Raw genomic sequence first — 18669 nt, forward strand, 5'->3', positions numbered from 1 at the left:
CAAAGAGTTATGTGGTGGGGGAAGCCTTAGAAAATATATTGAGTAGTCCCCTGTTCCATTTTTATTTTAAAAATTCCGCTGCTATGGGACAGAATTAGAGATGTCTAAATACTTTTAAACTATTTGTAAAACAGTATATTCACAAGCTAAAGGAACTTAAAGGATAGCATTTTAATAACAAGAGAAGCATATTAGATCGAACTTACTTAGCCATAGAAATAAAGGAGCCATTCTTTGTGTAACTAATGGAGATGATGTCTTCAGCACCCCCCCCCCCAACCACATAACGGACTCCATAAAGGACTGCGAGTGTACTGGCTGGTTTTGTGTGTCAACTTGACACAGCCGGAGTTATCACAGAGAAAGGAGCCTCCCTTGAGAAAATGCCTCCATGAGATCCAGATGTAAGGCATTTTCTCAACTAGTGATCAAGGGGGAAGGGCCCCTTGTGGGTGGTGCCATCTCTGGGCTGGTAGTCTTGGATTCTATAAGAGAACAAGCTGAGTAAGCCAGGGGAAGCAGGCCAGTAAGTAACATCCCTCCATGGCCTCTGCATCAGCTCCTGCTTCCTGACCTGCTTAGTTCCAGTCCTGACTTCCTTTGGTGATGAACAGCAATGTGGAAGTTTAAGTTGAATAAACCCTTTCCTCTCCAGTTTGCTTCTTGGTCATAATGTTTGTGCAGAAATAGAAACCCTAAGCTGAGCGTGGTGGCGCCCATGCCTTTAATCCCAGCACTTGGGAGGCAGAGGCAGGCAGATTTCTGAGTTTGAGGGCAGCCTGGTCTACAAAGTGAGTTCCAGGACAGCCAGGGCTATACATAGAAACCCTGTCTCAAACAAACAAACAAACAAACAAAAAAAGAAACCCTGACTAAGATGGAGAAGAATATACTTTCAAGTCATAAGCAATAAGTGTTAAATGAAAAATAAATGTCACTATCAAGCATTTGAATCTGAACAGCAAAGAGAACTCGGAACATGGTGGGCATTTATGGATGTACTGGCAGACTCTGTGTAGGACAACATGCTTTTACTTACAACAAAGTGCAATTTGCTTCAGATATGGATAAGATTGGTGTAATATGAGAGGCAGTGTGACTCAATCATGAGGTATAGTACTACGCTGATGTAGGTCAGAGTTGGGAAACCTACGCTGTCCTATAAAGTCTTCTCTAGATGATAAATTGTCTATGTAGTTTTAGTTTCACTTTAAAGATTGTGTGTGTGTGTGTGTGTGTGTGTGTGTGTGTGTGTATGTGTGTGTGTGTGTGTGTGTGTGTGTGTGTGTATGTGTGTGTGTGTGTGTGTGTGTGATTGTTTTGTTTAGGATTAAGGTCCTTCTTCTGTGGTTAGCCTCAGACTCACAATCCTTCTACCTCAACCCGAGCTGTGATAACCTGTATTTAATTTGACCTTTTCATGGTCATAATTGCAAAAATAAATAAATAAATAAATAAATAAATAAATAAATAATAAACAAAGTGTATGTGTTCCCTTTTCTGAATGCAGAAACTTCCTTTGGGCAAAAATGAAAAACTGAACTCATGCATGGCAGCCCACTGTTAGATCCTCAATACTTGAGAGGAGGAGATGGAAAGTTCACCACAAGTTTAAAACCAGCATGGTTCACAAAAAACCCTGGTATTTCAGACCATCCAAGGTCCCAACAACAGTTACCATTAACTGCTAAGTTGATGGGGTTCAGGATCAACCTGGAAATTATTCATTGCAGACAGCTCTGAGGGGTTTTCTAGATTAGGTCAATTGATGTGGAAGCCTTATCTTATATGTTTGAGGCACTATTCCAGGACTTAATGAGGAGACAGTGAGGTGAATGCAGCCCTCACTGCTGTTTCCTGATGGTGACTGTAGCTGCCAGCTGCCACGGGTTACTGGGTTCCTGAAAGGAAAGTTGGGGTTGGATGGGAAAGGTGGCGAGGGAAATAATGAGCCAAGACAAAGTTCTCTGATCAAGGCCCAATGTTTACTTATGAATCTGAGCTTATAAAGGCAGGTGGGGGTACCCATCCCCCAATATGCCAAGATCTCATGGTGGCTTTGTCAGGATCTGTCAGGAAAACAAGCTCAGCTACTCAGCAGGTAGCTTCTTGCAGGAAGCTGCAGTTGTGGCAGACAAAAGACTTTCCCTAGGTCGGAAGACTCTACCATAGGTGAGCCAGCAACTGTGGCAAACAAGGTCTGAGCCAGCCTGTTCAAGGCTGGGGTGGGGAGGGCACAGTGACCAGCTGCCTCAAGCTACTGCTGGCCTCCTTTCAGTGATGTGCTCTAAGAGCAGGGTAAAAGGAATCTTCTCTTCTCTAACTTGCTTTTGTCAGATGTTTTGTCTTTGTAACCAGAAAAGTAATTACTACACTCTGACTCAAACCAAACAGTCTGATGAATGGTAGTTGGAACATTTGCAGTCAGATAACCAGTTGGTGTGCTCTTCCCCTGCTCTCAGCATGCTGTACATGCCTGTGGTTCTTGACTTATGATTGAAGCCTCCTGAACTTGCCTCCCCTGTTCATAGTACCATGTCTATTGGTGTCTTCTTTGTTCATGTCAGGCAACCAATACCAAGTGGTCAAGCATGAAACTGAACCTACATAGACAAGTAACATTATGTGGACTGATCAGGTTGTGTTTATGTGTTTAAGAATACACACACACTTCTGTATTTGCCAGGCATGCATAGCCTCACAACAGAGAGCTAATACAGAAGTGGATGCTCACAGTCATCTATTGGATGAAACACGGGGCCCCTAATGAAGGAGCTAGAGAAAGTACCCAAGGAGCTAAAGGGGTCTGCAACCCTATAGAAGGAACAACATTATGAACTAACCAGTACTCCCCAGCCCCCTGAGCTGTGTCTCTAGTTGCATATGTAGCAGAGGATGACCTAGTTGGCTATCAATGGGATGAGAGGCCCTTGGTATTGCGAAGATCATATGCCCCAGTACAGGGGAATGCCAGGACCAGGAAGTGGGAGTGGGTGGGTTAGGGACCAGGGCAGGAGGAGGGTATAGGGGGCTTTGGGGATAACATTTGAAATGTAAATAAAGAAAATATCTAGTAAAAATGCCTTAAAATACACACACACACACACACACACACACACACACACAAAACCTATGTAGCAACAATTAGCAAAAAAAGAGACTATAAACTTGAAAGAGAACAAAGGAAGGTTATATAGGAGGGACTGAAAAGAGAAAAAGGAAGGTAGAATTATGTAATTACATTATAATCTCAAAGATATTTTTTAAAATGTAGTATAAAATTTAAAATTCCCTCTCTGCTGTAAGACTGAGTTACAGTGTTACAGGAAGAAGTGAGGCATTTGTCAGGATAATCATATTTTTTTAAACTAAACTTTTAACTAGTATTAAGATAGAGGTTGATAGCCTCACTGAAAAGAGCTTAAAGTGCAATAACTTATTTCAGTAACATTAAAGTTAAAATGATAAGAAAGACTTGAGAATTGCTCTATTATTTCAAACAATGTCTACTTGATAGCTTTTACCTATGCTTTGAAAAATATTCAAATCAGACAAGGAATTGGAAATATCTGGACAATGTCTGTTAAGTATTATGTCATTTATTTCTGTTTTCATAAAAAAAAAGATGTCTTGGAATAGAATGCTTTTATTTCAATGTTATCTGATTGATCAGGCCATTAGAGCACAAGCTCTCAATTGAAAAAGGAATGAGTCTTGTTAATTAATACAGCAAATGTAGATTACCACAGGAAGTGCTGGTTTTCAACTTCATGGAGGAGCATACTTTGTTCACCTGCTCAAGTCTCTTGGAAGCGTATAAATCAGAGAGCAGCATTCAGCAAGAACAAGATGCAGTTAACCTGGTCCCTTACGTCCTTGTCTCAGCGGTGCTCTGCCTTTACCCATGCCTGCACCCTGTAACTCTAATTCAGTTACTTTCAAATATGTATCTTTAAATATATATATATATATATATTTAAGTATATATAAATATACTTTCAGCCTAAAGTCACTAAAAAGATGTGTCATGGACAGTAGGGAACAATTAACTATGCAATGAGCGAGTCCTTTCAAAATTGCTCAGCTAGAGCACACTCCAACTTTGAAATGTCATTGCTCAAGACAGGATGTGTTACGTGATGAGTGGACGGAACATTCGTGTCATCTACAAAAAGGTTAGGAAGCCATCTGGACTAGAGAAGTAATATGTAAGAAAGAGAAAACACTGTTTAATTTTGTTTGTTTGTTTTTGCAGCTAATTAGAAACTGTCCTAAATATACTTGAATTTACCATCTGCCTTTCATTCCATATTCTCCTGGTTTACAACAAAAGCACTAGACCCAGGCCTACCCATCAGGGCCATTCTGCTTAAGAAGGGATGGGTAGACAGATGGTAACATCACATGGTGGAGAAAGGGACACAGGCGGTGAACTACTTACAATTAACACTCTATTAAGAGAGTTGTCGAATAGTTGGGCAGAAACTATGGGTTGAGTAGAAAAATTTAAGGGGAAGTACAATTTCTGACAAAATTCTATTTACATCAGTATAAAAATCCTTTCCAAGATTTTTTATTGTTAGTGCTTGTTGCACTCTGCATTTGCTGAGAATGTGTGTGCAGGGGACCTACATTCATTTCTCAGCACGCTCTCTCCCACTCCTCCAGCAGCCAAAAGAACTCAGCGTTTCTGCTGTTTTATGTTGTCAGACCAAGATACTAAGATTTAAATGTTTCTAAAGGTTGAACAACACATAAAAGGCAAAACAGGAGACTCAAAAGAAATCCGATTTGTAAGTTCTTCCTGTGTCACACTTACTTCTGTAGCCTTCAATGAGAACAAGCAGTCACCTCTTGCTAGCTGCTTCGAATCCCCATAAACTTGTCTATGCTTAGGTCAATTCTCTTCTCCCCCTCTTTCCTTGATGTTTGCCTTTAATGTATCTTTAACTGAGAGGGGTTTCCCCCAAAATGACAGATTCAATTCAAGGCTGAAGCCATCTGCTTATCATTCCCACTTTCTGTCCTTAGAGTGAATCTTCATACACAGTACAAAGTAGCATCGATCATTGCCTAGCTGGTCCTGGTTCTGCTAACATGCACAATTAACTTTGCCATCACCCTCCAGCCTTGAAGATATTAATATTTGACTGACTCCACTCCCCCACTGGCAGTGCACATTTGCACTCCTTTTCAGCTCTCAGATATATTACATTACAACTTGCCAAGTTGGCTTTCAGCTTCTCTGTGGTTTCTCCTCAATGTGTTCCTCAGTTACTGCTGCAGTGACAACTTTGCTTGTCATTGTCTCAACTTAAAACCAGATTTCATGATGAGTGTTTTCCCATTCCTTCAGACTGTTAATAAATAAAGATGTTATATTCAACCAGACCATCAAAGCGACCCCTTGCTTTCTATGTGAGAGCTCTTTCAGGGAGACGGTTCAGGAACAGCTTAAACTGAATAAAAACTGTGAAATTGCTTTACAAGCAGCTCCTAAATTTGTTACCAAGGGTCAGAACAACTGTGCATGGGACAATCAGAGAGAAATCGTTGTGGGGACGGGAGTTAAAGCATGAAGTAAGAATTAGAAGAGAAAGGGAAGAGGTGAGTAATTTCTGCTCTTGCTGCTAAGCAGGATAGGAAGAACAGCACATGTTGACCTGCCAATGCTGCTAGTAGTTACGAAGAAAGAAGTATTGTTTCTTCCACTCTGAGAAACTGTTGAGCCGGGCATGGTGGCGCATACCTTTAATTGCAGCACTTGGGAGGCAGAGGCAGGTGGATCTCTGCCTGTAGAGCAGCCTAATCTACAGAGTGAGATCCAGGAGGAGTCAGAGCCAGGACAGGGGGAACTTTGTCTCAAAGAGCCCCACCCTACCCTACCCCCACCTGCAAAGAAGTAAAAGGATATTACTTGATGCGGTATTCCTTTCAGACATAGGCTTCTTTCTCATCTGCTTGGGATCAGGGTTCCGGAGATAACATTGGTTCCCTCTGTAGACAATGACAGTGACGTGCACGTTGAGCAAACTCACTTTCTCTTTGGCAATAAAGCCACGATTATTAATTTAGTGACACAACTAACTGATTTGTCCTTGAACAGACCACAATAAAGATTTGTTTAACAAAAACTCTTATGAGCAAATCTGAAACCCAGCTATGAAGATTAAAGAGATACTCCTATAAGCCCCAGGATTCCCTCTATCCTCTGTTGACCTCTCACCCACTTGGGTGAGTGAGCATTTGACTCACAGTAATTAGACCTGAAGTGAAGACTTGCTTTTATAGTAGTTTGGGATTCACCTCCCACTCTCTCTTTCCTCTTCTTCAGGTTTTCTTTATTTCTCTTCATTTTCTTTCTTAGTATACATACTTTCCTTATTGTATCAGGACCTCCTTGGAGAGATCTCTGCCCACACAACTTAAAAATCTTGACTTTCTAGGTCTCTGTAGAATACTCTGTCACTAGTTGACATGTTTCCCTGTAATTGTTTGCTTGTTTTTATCACCCAGAATGAAATGTCCATGGGGGAAAGTAGTTTTTTTTGTTGACTTTCTACAGAAAGCAAACCCTGTGATTGAGGCTTAACACAGAATAGTTGTTCAGTAAATATCCATTCAGTAAAGAAACAAGTAAAGGACGGGGACATTAGTGTGCTGACATATTCACGGACGTCCTTTTGTTTAGAAGGTCTTCAATAGCCCTCAGCCTTGATGATAGCGGCTGCAATATCTAATCATGCCACATGGTTAATTTATTTCTAGGCTGAAAGTTCTACCTGCTCAATCTTAATGTGGCTACCAGCACTTTGAACTTACATTTTTACCTGTGACAAAACTACGAAATAATTACAAATACATAGGTACACACACACAACTGATAGCATGTGATAGATTCCAAAGGCAAAAATCTTTCCTGTTCAATGACGCCTGAAATTGCTTTACCTGGACAAACCTTTTCAATCTAAATCAAAGATAAAGTTTAAAGATAAAAGTCCCAGGAAGGGTTTTGGTGAAAAGAAGTCTGTTCATGTCTTCCGTTGTAGTTTTGATTTTTGGCATGGAAGTGAAAACTTGGGCCGAGAGGGCTGTATGATTTTGAACTGTTAGTAAATAAAGATGTGACGCTGTGTTATACATCATTACTGCCCTAAAGGTCTTTTTTCCCTTTGTCTTAGACAAATCTCCCCCCCCCCCACCCCATGCTTGCCCATATCTATCCCACTCTTCCTTTTCTTTAAGTTTTGATATTCTCTTTCTCCATAGGCTATCCTTCATATGTGAAGGCATATTCCTTTTAGGTTTTTCTCAACAAATAATTTTTCTTGCAAAAATTTTTGAGACTAGACTATGTTTCATCGCATCTGTGAACTCAGGCCCCAGTCAAGCCCTCCCCTCAGGAGAAAGTGTGAAGAGGGCTCCAGCAAGTGTGAGGGGTGAGACTCAAAGGCAGCACTGTCTCACGCGTGAAGCCTGAATTCTGAGGTGCTCACTTTGCTGTGTCTACTTCTGTCTTTCAGATAGATGCACCCATAGGGACCGTTCCTTTATTTACACTTTCAGACTCATCCTAGAAATAACCAGAGTACCTGATATGTTGTTTTGCCTAGCGTTATCTGAGCTGCCTACCCCACAACATTTTTTTCCACGATGATAATAAATATACATACTGTATCTGTTCAGCCTTACTCCGCACATAAAACTGAACTTCAATCCATATTTTATTAACAAAAGTCTATTTGATATGTAAGTGAAAGGGAAAACAAGGAGAGCTGTATTGGAATTCTTAAATAAAAATAGATGTTAACAGAATTGAAGATGTTAAGGCATATGGACTTGCTTTGTGAAATATTTTTATGTACAAATATAAAGTAATGCTATATTGAACTGGCATGCCTTCCCACCTTCAAAACAGATGATTGTTTTAATCTTTTTGTGAAGAGTGATTTAAATTTGCTACCTTGTATAGGCTAAGGAGGGAACCAAAAGATCCCTCTCTGGTTTTTATTTTCTAGGCATCTTGTTCTTTTGTTGCAGAAAGTGCATGAAGAGTTTACTGACTTTATGTTCATAGAATACTCTTCATAGCATTATATTACGTAATTTTATTATCTAGCTCAGGGCTCAATATCGTTGTTGCAGGAGAAAGGAAAACAGACGTGTTCTACCCATTTAATCATGGGCAAACTGAGGGCTAAAGAGAGGTGTGGCCAGGATAATGGTCAGTGGTGTGCTGTCAAGTATCTAAGTATCAGCTTGTCTGTGGAAGGCAGGAGTAGAGCTCTACCATGTGTTCATTTTCTAAAATAACTATCAACATCATGGCTGCTTTCAATTTGTAAAACCACCAAACATAAAAGAATATTTCACATAACCTTTTCTTTCAATTTCAACTCAATTTTCATCTGTATCATGGTCATCGACAGTATTACCTTAAAAAGGGAAAGGTTTCCTGGAAAGATCCATATACAGTAATATCTCACAGGGCACAAAGAGTAGCCTACTCAAGAGGTCTATGATGTGTGAGGACTAGTACACCACCAAGATCTCTATATTGGAGTTGAAAAACCTCCCTTCTGGGATGCTGCTGTGTACTTGTTTGGTTGCTATTAACCACTATCCGCTAATTCTCTCGCCTTAATTCAAAGATGAAAGTCTAAGGGGGAATGATCTGAGTTTGTGTCTAGGGCGAGGGGGATTGAGATCTCATCTTCCCGTGTTGGACACAGCTTTGAGAGAAGCACGGATCACAGCATCATTTTGCAGAATTCCTTAAATCACGTCTTTGATATCTGGCTTATGTAATAGCTGGGGTATTCAGAATTCTCTTTCTAGTCAGCCAGTATGCCTGTTCACCCTTCCTCCTTGGGACCTGACTTATTGGGGTAATGTCGCCTAGGTCTAAGGCTGAATCTAGCCAGCTCCAGTACTTCTGTGTCCATCCCCTGCAAAAGAGGATGAGAGAGAGAGGGAGGGAGGGAGGGAGGGAGGGAGGGAGGGAGGGAGGGAATCTCTATATTCAAGTGGGAAGGAAACTTAACAAATTCTACGAGTTAAAAGGTCTAGGTGTAAGCTTAACAGCAATACAGTTTTGGAAAGTCAGGAAGAAAATGGCAAATAATAAGAGTATTAGCCACACAGGGGAAAGTGAAGTGTAAGATGGAGGGAGTCAAGTTGAGGTTCATCACAGAAGACCTGGAGTAGGAGTTTGGAGAGATAGAAAGTTGTGAGTAAAATGGATCTGCAAAATGGATCTGTGTGGGACAGACACAGAAATATTGTCAGCAAATATTTATATGAAGCAGTGACCCCCAAGCCTGCTCCCACATTGTATTTCTGCCTGGATTTATACTCTTTTGGCCAGAGAGAATACGTTATTCTATGAAAAATGGGGAAGCAGAGGAAATCTAGGACTGAGAACTCCTGTGTGTAGATGAGAGACTGAAAACAAGGAGTTTAAATGAAACAGCACACACTTTGAGTGGACAGTAAATAGCACCTAACTCCTTTTGATAACCAGACTAAGAATTCTTGCTATATATTTGTAAACTATATGTAAATATAAATAACTCAATACTCAGAAATCTCTTGCTTGATTAATAAAAACTGTCATAAAAATAAACAAGAGTATCTTTGTGGTAGAGGGTGAGAGGAAACAAGGAATTTAGGGATAGTTTTAATTGTATTATATAATGCACATGTTGACATCCTAATGGCAGATAAAGCCTTTATGTTGCTTCTGTACCACATTCAATATCTATCGCCTTGGGTATGATACTAGATATCTTTCAATTTCTATTTCTCTCTTTGCAATATGAACTATAGCTCATATTGACTTTGCCACATGGCTTCAAGGACTGGAGAGATAATCCACGGGAAGGTAGCCTCCTTCACCATCTTTCTACTTTGGGTGTCAGCACCCCAAATCCTTTTACTCATTTTCCTTTTTATTTGTCTTTGGTAGTTTTGCATCAGTAGATCCATCACTGAGATGTTGATACTCTCAGATACCAGATGCAATTTTAGTTCATCTTGGGTAGATTTGAATATCAGAGCTAAAACATCACTATATAGGGCAGTAAACCTTCTTATGAGAAGCCCCTGTTTGTTGTATATACACAAAACTTTCTGCATTCCAGTCTCTTAATCTATGTCGTAGGACGTTTCTGACAGTGGAAACCATTAGCAATTATGAACATGGTCCTAAAAGCGGAATCTCAGATGATGCCATCAGTAATATCTTTCATATTTTTTTAAAATTGGGAGGGGTGTTGGGAAAAATCCATTTTTTTCTCCCATGTGTTTGGAGTTGGAACCCCAGAACTGAAATGTGACTTGTGGTATCAGACAAGAATGCTAGAGTGGAGTGAATACAGAGCACAGGATGACATCTTACTGTAGATTTGTCATGAGGTATCGGGGACAATTAAGCCCCATTGCAGTGACAGAGTACAGACATTTAGCTTCTGTGCATTATCTAACAGAATGAGAGAGAGACTATTACTGTAATTCTGTCTGTTACATCACCAAACACCATCCATTCGTATGTAAATGAAAGGGAAGCCAATCTGTTCCTGACTCAGCAATCCTCCTGGCCTTTGATTGCATGAATATCTCACTCTACTACAAAGTATCCTTACTCTCTCTCTCTCTCTCTCTCTCTCTCTCTCTTTTAAATGAATAGATTATCTGTTATTTGTGTAATGGCCCTTAAATGCAATCCAGCAGCTTCATTTGATGTCAGAATGACAAAACAGCAGTCTGTGCAAACACAAGAATCTGGCTGCAGATGACTTGAAGAAAAGAGATGTCTGTTTTGGCTGGGTGACTGCCAAGGGTAATTGTTTTACACATGGGTTTTGCCAAAAACATTGGCTTTAGAACCAAACTCGAATACAAGTACAACCTTACTGAGCTTAAAATTTATATTCTCCAAACAATAACCAGAGTATTGCTTTGATTATTAAAAGCTCTTATCTACTCTAAAACCCAGAAAAGACAAAATACAAGTTGAGTGAGATTACCCAACAGTTGAAGGAAACTACCTTCAAAATCATATGAAAGGCTTCTTTGTTTCCAAAATCCCAGGCTTTGTGCAAGGGCATTTATCCAGTATTGGAGTGATTAAGATATAGCTCCGACAAAATTTATGCAGATGCATCCAAGTTTAGTGGCTCACGGGTGATGTTCTCCAAGTGTGAAATCTCACAAACAAGTCTGAATCTGAATGTTTCAAGGCCAAATAAACACTTTTCCTGGAGGCAGAGCGGGGAATTTATTTACGTCTTGTTGCCCAGTGGATAAATAATGCATCGGCTTGGTGAACAGGCAATTACAGCAAGGAGAGTTGAATTGTTCTGTAGCTATTTTATTCAGCTCTTAGTAAACTGGACATTGGCTACAGAGAATTATCCTCCTAGGAGACTCTGGCTGAGGATAGAAGGCACCTTCCTGTAAAATAGGAACATAGGCAATGCAGCCATGAAGTATGGACTAGATGGCTAATGACAGTACAGCAGATTAGTCCTTGAAAGGACATATGTGAGCTGACTTGGGAAGTCCCAGCTTACCACCTGGTTTAATTTGATAACATCCTGTTGATGGTCAGAATTGCAAAAATAAACATTGTGTTCTTTTTCACTTAATGTCATTTAGGTTTAACTGGATATTTGTGCTGGTTAATTTCATGTCAACTTGACATAAGCTAGAGTCACAACAGAGGAGGGAGCCTCAGTTGAGAAAATGTCTTAGGAAGGCGGGCTGTAGAGAAGTCTGTACAGCATTTTCTTAATTAGTGATTGCTGGGGAAGGGCCCAGCCCACTGTGGGTGGTGCCAAACCTGGGCTTGTGCTCCTGGGTTCTATTAAAAAAGAAGGCTGAGCAAACCAGTAAACAGCACTCATCCATGGCTTCTGCATCAGTTCCTGTCTTCAGGTTCCTGTCCTGTTTGAGTTCTTGTTCTAACTTCCTTCATATATTATGTGTCTAGAATGTGAGAAAGATTTGAAAAGAGAAATTATTATTCTCATAGGGTTTGCTAACCAGCAAAAGAGATAAAAACAGCATTTGGTGCTTTTATATGCAAAATATGATAAGTTAAGGCATTTATTACACCTAATATTATACCAAAAAGTGTATGTAGAGAGTAATAAGAGTGGTGGAGGGACAGTCCCTCCTCCAAAGACTTTATAGTAGCATTGCAAGAGCAAACAGGTTTGCTGAGTTAGAGGAAGAAGGCCAGGTGTCTGTGATGACTTCCTTTAGGGCATCAGGCAAGCTACCCAAATAGTTGATAAATGGGTTGAGTGTTTCAAAACTGAGTACAGCTGGTGAATTCAGAAAGGAGTAAGAAAAAATAGTGCCAGAAAGAGGAAAATTCAGCAGAACAAACACGGTTGGAAAGGTATGAGTGAGAAGTATTTAGAGATCCAAAAATCACAGTACGTCCAGAATGCGGATCATACAGGAAGAGGTGAGCCAGGGAAGAAAGCAGAGTCCCACTGAGTTCTTTTTGATTTGGGGAACATGGACTTCATTTTCAAAGAAGACTGAAACTGTATCACCATGATGATCCTTATACTTTTGTTGGGAAGAGAGATCAGACAGCACAGAGCAGAGGAGCTGGAAGACAGGAGCTGTAGATGACTAGGACATAGCAAGTTGCTGCATTGATCCAAGGTAGAATCCAAGATCACTTCTGTGATGAGGCCCTGAGCTAAGGTGAAATTGATATAGAATGACATAAGTCAAACCATAAAGAGTTGGTCCTTAGGTGGATAGCCAAATAGACACATAACATGTTTGGTCTTGAACCTATGGTGTTTGAGGTTCCCAACCAACACATGGGTGGATAACCTAGGAAGCAGCCAACTCAGTCGGCTCTGAGCTCGGCCTAGGCCTGGGCTCTTCTGGATTAACAGAGCATCTGTGGTGACTGGTGATGTTATAGTAACTTTGGAAAGATTTGGAGAACCTTTCTTAGAAGACTTAAGAGTCAGGAACTAGTGAGAAGAGAACAGTTATATTTGTTTATGGAGAGAAGTGGGGGGGGAGAAGGAGGAGGCGACATTTTAGGTGAAGAGGGATGGAAACTTGGAAAGTACGGGATTGAAGTAGGAGGAAGTGGGTAGGTGGGTTAATGAATGCAGAGATTCCTGAAGTAGAAACTGAAAATTGCTGGCCATTTCTAAGCATGGTCTTCACCTTCATTAAGGACACTTTAATAGACCATCCAAGAAACAGCTTGGGAACTTCATAAAGGAAGGAGGATGTAGGGAAGGCTGTGAAGACCAAAGAGTATATGAGGGTTTCAGAAGGGGCAAGGGTGATGGCAGAGATCATTTGGGTGATGGATTTTTGGAAGGGGAGTTGGTGCAGCTGGTGTTAGAACAAACAAGAGCCCTGTCCTTTCTTCAGCCTAGAGTTTTCAGTTTGTAACACAATGCTAAAGCTGCTAGAAGGGAAGATAGATGAAGAGAAGGAGGGAAAGAGGGTGAATTAGATACTTTGGCTTCCAGAGGCAACTGGGAAAATGACGGAGAGAGTCACCAGGTCATCTGATTAAGAAATGCCTTGTTCTGATCCCCAATGAAGGAGCTAGAGAAAAGACCCAAGTTGCTGAAGGGGTTTGCAGCCCCATATGAGGAAAAACAATATGAACTAACCAGTACCCCCAGAGCTCTCTGGGACTAAACCACCAATCAAAGAAAACACATGGTGGGGCTAATGGCTCTAGCTGCATATGTAGCAGAGGACGGCCTAGTTGGTCATCAATGTGAGGAGAGGCCCTTGGTCCTATGAAGGTTCTCTGCCCCGGTATAGGGGAATGCCAGGGTCAGAAAGCAGGAGTGGGTAGATTGGTGAGCAGGGGGAGGAGAGAGAGGATAGGGAGTTTTCAGAGGGTAAACCAGGAAAGGGGACACATTTGAAATGTAAATAAAGTAAATATCTAATTTTCAAAAAAGTTAAAAAAAAAGAAATGCCTTGTTCATGAAAGATCCTTTTATGGGTGTGTGGTTGGTGTCATCCTAGGTGTGCTTGTGAGTTTGTGCTGAACTCTAACACACTAAGTGTTTACAGGTTCCATATTCAGTATAGAGTCAATGGAAAGATCACACACTGAGGAAGGTTGACGGCATGTCATATTGAAAGCAGAGGTTGGGCACATCAGGATGAGTGTGCTTCTGGCTAGTGAGTATGGTACAGTCTTACATCGAAGGAGGAGTTGCATTTGTGTCTGATGTGGGCAGAGCTTAGGGAGCTGGAGAGAGAAAAAGAACACTGGCAAAGGACATGAGCATCTTCCAACAAAAGAGTGACGCTCACACCAGGGCTACTGCATCACAAAAGCAAGTTATTAGTCCACAGGGAAGATAAAGGAAACAGTCTGTAAATTAGGCTTCAAAACATCATAGTTTGGTAAGTGTCTAAAATCCAATGTGATGCCCCAGGAATCACTAAGTATCTGTTGGGCTCATGAGAGGATGGATGCATTTATGAAACAGTTGGCTGTACAGCAATTTGTGACAAATTTTAAAGAGTATCCAAGGATAAATAAGGCATTCTCATTTGTATTAAAAATATCACGGGTTCCGGGACTCAGCATGGGTTCCGGGACTCAGCAGAACTTAGGAAATTAGTCTGAACAGGTGAGAGGGTGTGCCAGAGAACCGGACAGCTTCTGGGACGGGCAGAAGCACAGAGCCGCTGAGGCAGCAGCCTGGGCGGGCCGCAGACAACCGGCCACCATCCGGACCAGAGGACAGGTGTCCGCCTGGCTTGGGAGGCGACCTCAGCCTCAGCAGCAGCGGTCGCCATCTGAGTTCCGGGACTCCGCGGGACCTAGGAAATTAGTCTGAACAGGTTAGAGGGTGCGCCAGAGAACCGGACAGCTTCTGGGACGGGCAGAAGCACAGAGCCGCTGAGGCAGCAGCCTGGGCGGGCCGCAGACAACCGGCCACCATCCGGACCAGAGGACAGGTGTCCGCCTGGCCTGGGAGGCGGCCTCAGCCTCAGCAGCAGCGGTCGCCATCTTGGTTCCGGGACTCAGCAGAACTTAGGAAATTAGTCTGAACAGGTTAGAGGGTGCGCCAGAGAACCGGACAGCTTCTGGGACGGGCAGAAGCACAGAGCCGCTGAGGCAGCAGCCTGGGCAGACCGCAGATAACCGGCCACCATCCGGACCAGAGGACAGGTGTCCGCCTGGCTCGGGAGACGGCCTTGGCCTCAGGAGCAGCGGTCACCATCTTGGTTCCAGGACTCCCTGGAACTTAGGATTTTAGTCTGCACAGGTGAGAGTCTGCACCACAGAAGCTGACAGCTTCTGGGAACTGCCAAAGCAACACAGCTTCTGAGAGAGGCCCTGTTTTGGGCCTTCTTCTTCGACCAGGAGGAGGTCCAAAAACAAGATATCTGCGCACCTTCCCTGTAAGAGAGCTTGCCAGCAGAGAGTGCTCTGAGCACTGAAACTCAGAGGAGAGAATCTGTCTCCCAGGTCTGCTGAGAGACGGTAACAGAATCACCAGAAGAACAATCTCTAAACAGAGTCAACTATAACTACTAACTCCAGAGATTACCAGATGGCGAAAGGTAAACGTAGGAATCCTACTAACAGGAACCAAGACCACTCACCATCATCAGAACCCAGTACTCCCACTTCGCCCAGTCCAGGGCACCCCAACACACCCGAAAACCTAGACCTAGATTTAAAAGCATATCTCATGATGATGGTAGAGGACATCAAGAAGGACTTTAATAAATCACTTAAAGAAATACAGGAGAACACTGCCAAAGAGTTACAAGTCCTTAAAGAAAAACAGGAAAACACAATCAAACAGGTAGAAGTCCTTACAGAAAAAGAGGAAAAAACATACAAACAGGTGATGGAAATGAACAAAACCATACTAGACCTAAAAAGGGAAGTAGAAACAATAAAGAAAACTCAAAGTGAGGCAACACTGGAGATAGAAACCCTAGGAAAGAAATCTGGAACCATAGATTTGAGCATCAGCAACAGAATACAAGAGATGGAAGAGAGAATCTCAGGTGCAGAAGATTCCATAGAGAACATCGGCACAACAATCAAAGAAAATGGAAAATGCAAAAAGATCCTAACTCAAAATATCCAGGAAATCCAGGACACAATGAGAAGACCAAACCTACGGATAATAGGAGTGGATGAGAATGAAGATTTTCAACTCAAAGGACCAGCAAACATCTTCAACAAAATTATTGAAGAAAACTTCCCAAATATAAAGAAAGAGATACCTATGAACATACAAGAAGCCTACAGAACTCCAAATAGACTGGACCAGAAAAGAAATTCCTCCCGACACATAATAATCAGAACAACAAATGCACTAAATAAAGATAGAATACTAAAAGCGGTAAGGGAAAAAGGTCAAGTAACATACAAAGGCAAGCCTATCAGAATTACACCAGATTTTTCACCAGAGACTATGAAAGCCAGAAGAGCCTGGACAGATGTTATACAGACACTAAAAGAACACAAATTCCAGCCCAGGCTACTATACCCAGCCAAACTCTCAATTAACATAGATGGAGAAACCAAAGTATTCCACGACAAAACCAAATTCTCACATTATCTCTACACGAATCCAGCCCTTCAAAGGGTAATAACAGAAAAAAACCAATACAAGAACGGGAACAATGCCCTAGAAAAAACAAGAAGGTAATCCCTCAACAAACCTAAAAGAAGACAGCCACAAGAACAGAATGCCAACTTTAACAACAAAAATAACAGGAAGCAACAATTACTTTTCCTTAATATCTCTTAACATCAATGGTCTCAACTCCCCAATAAAAAGACATAGACTAACAAACTGGCTACACAAACAAGACCCAACATTTTGCTGTTTACAGGAGACACATCTCAGAGAAAAAGATAGACACTACCTCAGAATAAAAGGCTGGAAAACAATTTTCCAAGCAAATGGACTGAAGAAACAAGCTGGAGTAGCCATCCTAATATCTGATAAGATTGACTTCCAACCCAAAGTCATCAAAAAAGACAAGGAGGGGCACTTTGTTCTCATCAAAGGTAAAATCCTCCAAGAGGAACTCTCAATTCTGAATATCTATGCGCCAAATACAAGGGCAGCCACATTCATTAAAGAAACTTTAATAAAGCTCAAAGCACACATTGCACCTCACACAATAATAGTGGGAGACTTCAACACACCACTTTCACCAATGGACAGATCATGGAAACAGAAACTAAACAGGGACACACTGAAACTAACAGAAGTGATGAAACAAATGGATCTGACAGATATCTACAGAACATTTTATCCTAAAACAAAAGGATATACCTTCTTCTCAGCACCTCATGGTACCTTCTCCAAAATTGACCACATAATAGGTCACAAAACAGGCCTCAACAGATTCAAAAATATTGAAATTGTCCCATGTATCCTATCAGATCACCATGCACTAAGGCTGATCTTCAATAACAAAAAAAATAACAGAAAGCCAACACTCACGTGGAAACTGAACAACACTCTTCTCAATGATACCTTGGTCAAGGAAGGAATAAAGAAAGAAATTAAAGACTTTTTAGAGTTTAATGAAAATGAAGCCACAACGTACCCAAACCTTTGGGACACAATGAAAGCATTTCTAAGAGGGAAACTCATAGCTCTGAGTGCCTCCATGAAGAAACGGGAGAGAGCACATACTAGCAGCTTGACAACACATCTAAAAGCTCTAGAAAAAAAGGAAGCAAATTCACCCAAGAGGAGTAGACGGCAGGAAATAATCAAACTCAGGGGTGAAATCAACCAAGTGGAAACAAGAAGAACTATTCAAAGAATTAACCAAACGAGGAGTTGGTTCTTTGAGAAAATCAACAAGATAGATAAACCCTTAGCTAGACTCACTAGAGGGCACAGAGACAAAATCCTAATTAACAAAATCAGAACTGAAAAGGGAGACATAACAACAGATCCTGAAGAAATCCAAAACACCATCAGATCCTTCTACAAAAGGCTATACTCAACAAAACTGGAAAACCTGGACGAAATGGACAAATTTCTGGACAGATACCAGGTACCAAAGTTGAATCAGGATCAAGTTGACCTTCTAAACAGTCCCATATCCCCTAAAGAAATAGAAGCAGTTATAAATAGTCTCCCAGCCAAAAAAAGCCCAGGACCAGACGGGTTTAGTGCAGAGTTCTATCAGACCTTCAAAGAAGATCTAATTCCAGTTCTGCACAAACTTTTTCACAAGATAGAAGTAGAAAGTACTCTACCCAACTCATTTTATGAAGCCACTATTACTCTGATACCTAAACCACAGAAAGATCCAACAAAGATAGAGAACTTCAGACCAATTTCTCTTATGAATATCGACGCAAAAATCCTCAATAAAATTCTCGCTAACCGAATCCAAGAACACATTAAAGCAATCATCCATCCTGACCAAGTAGGTTTTATTCCAGGAATGCAGGGATGGTTTAATATACGAAAATCCATCAATGTAATCCACTATATAAACAAACTCAAAGACAAAAACCACATGATCATCTCGTTGGATGCAGAAAAAGCATTTGACAAGATCCAACACCCATTCATGATAAAAGTTCTGGAAAGATCAGGAATTCAAGGCCCATGCCTAAACATGATAAAAGCAATCTACAGCAAACCA

The 18669-nt window shown here is 41.3% G+C and overlaps 1 long non-coding RNA gene across 1 annotated transcript in view; it reads right to left on the reverse strand.

Annotated features, from left to right (window-relative positions):
* Gm52201 overlaps window positions 1–18669 on the reverse strand; it is a 37383-nt gene that overhangs the window by 14220 nt on the left and 4494 nt on the right. Inside the window, exon 2 of the long non-coding RNA XR_003951581.1 lies at window positions 5918–5997. This is a non-coding gene — a long non-coding RNA (predicted gene, 52201). The remainder of the gene's footprint in view (window positions 1–5917; window positions 5998–18669) is intronic.

Source organism: Mus musculus, chromosome 15, assembly GCF_000001635.26.
Source record: "Mus musculus strain C57BL/6J chromosome 15, GRCm38.p6 C57BL/6J".
NCBI lineage: Eukaryota > Metazoa > Chordata > Mammalia > Rodentia > Muridae > Mus > Mus musculus.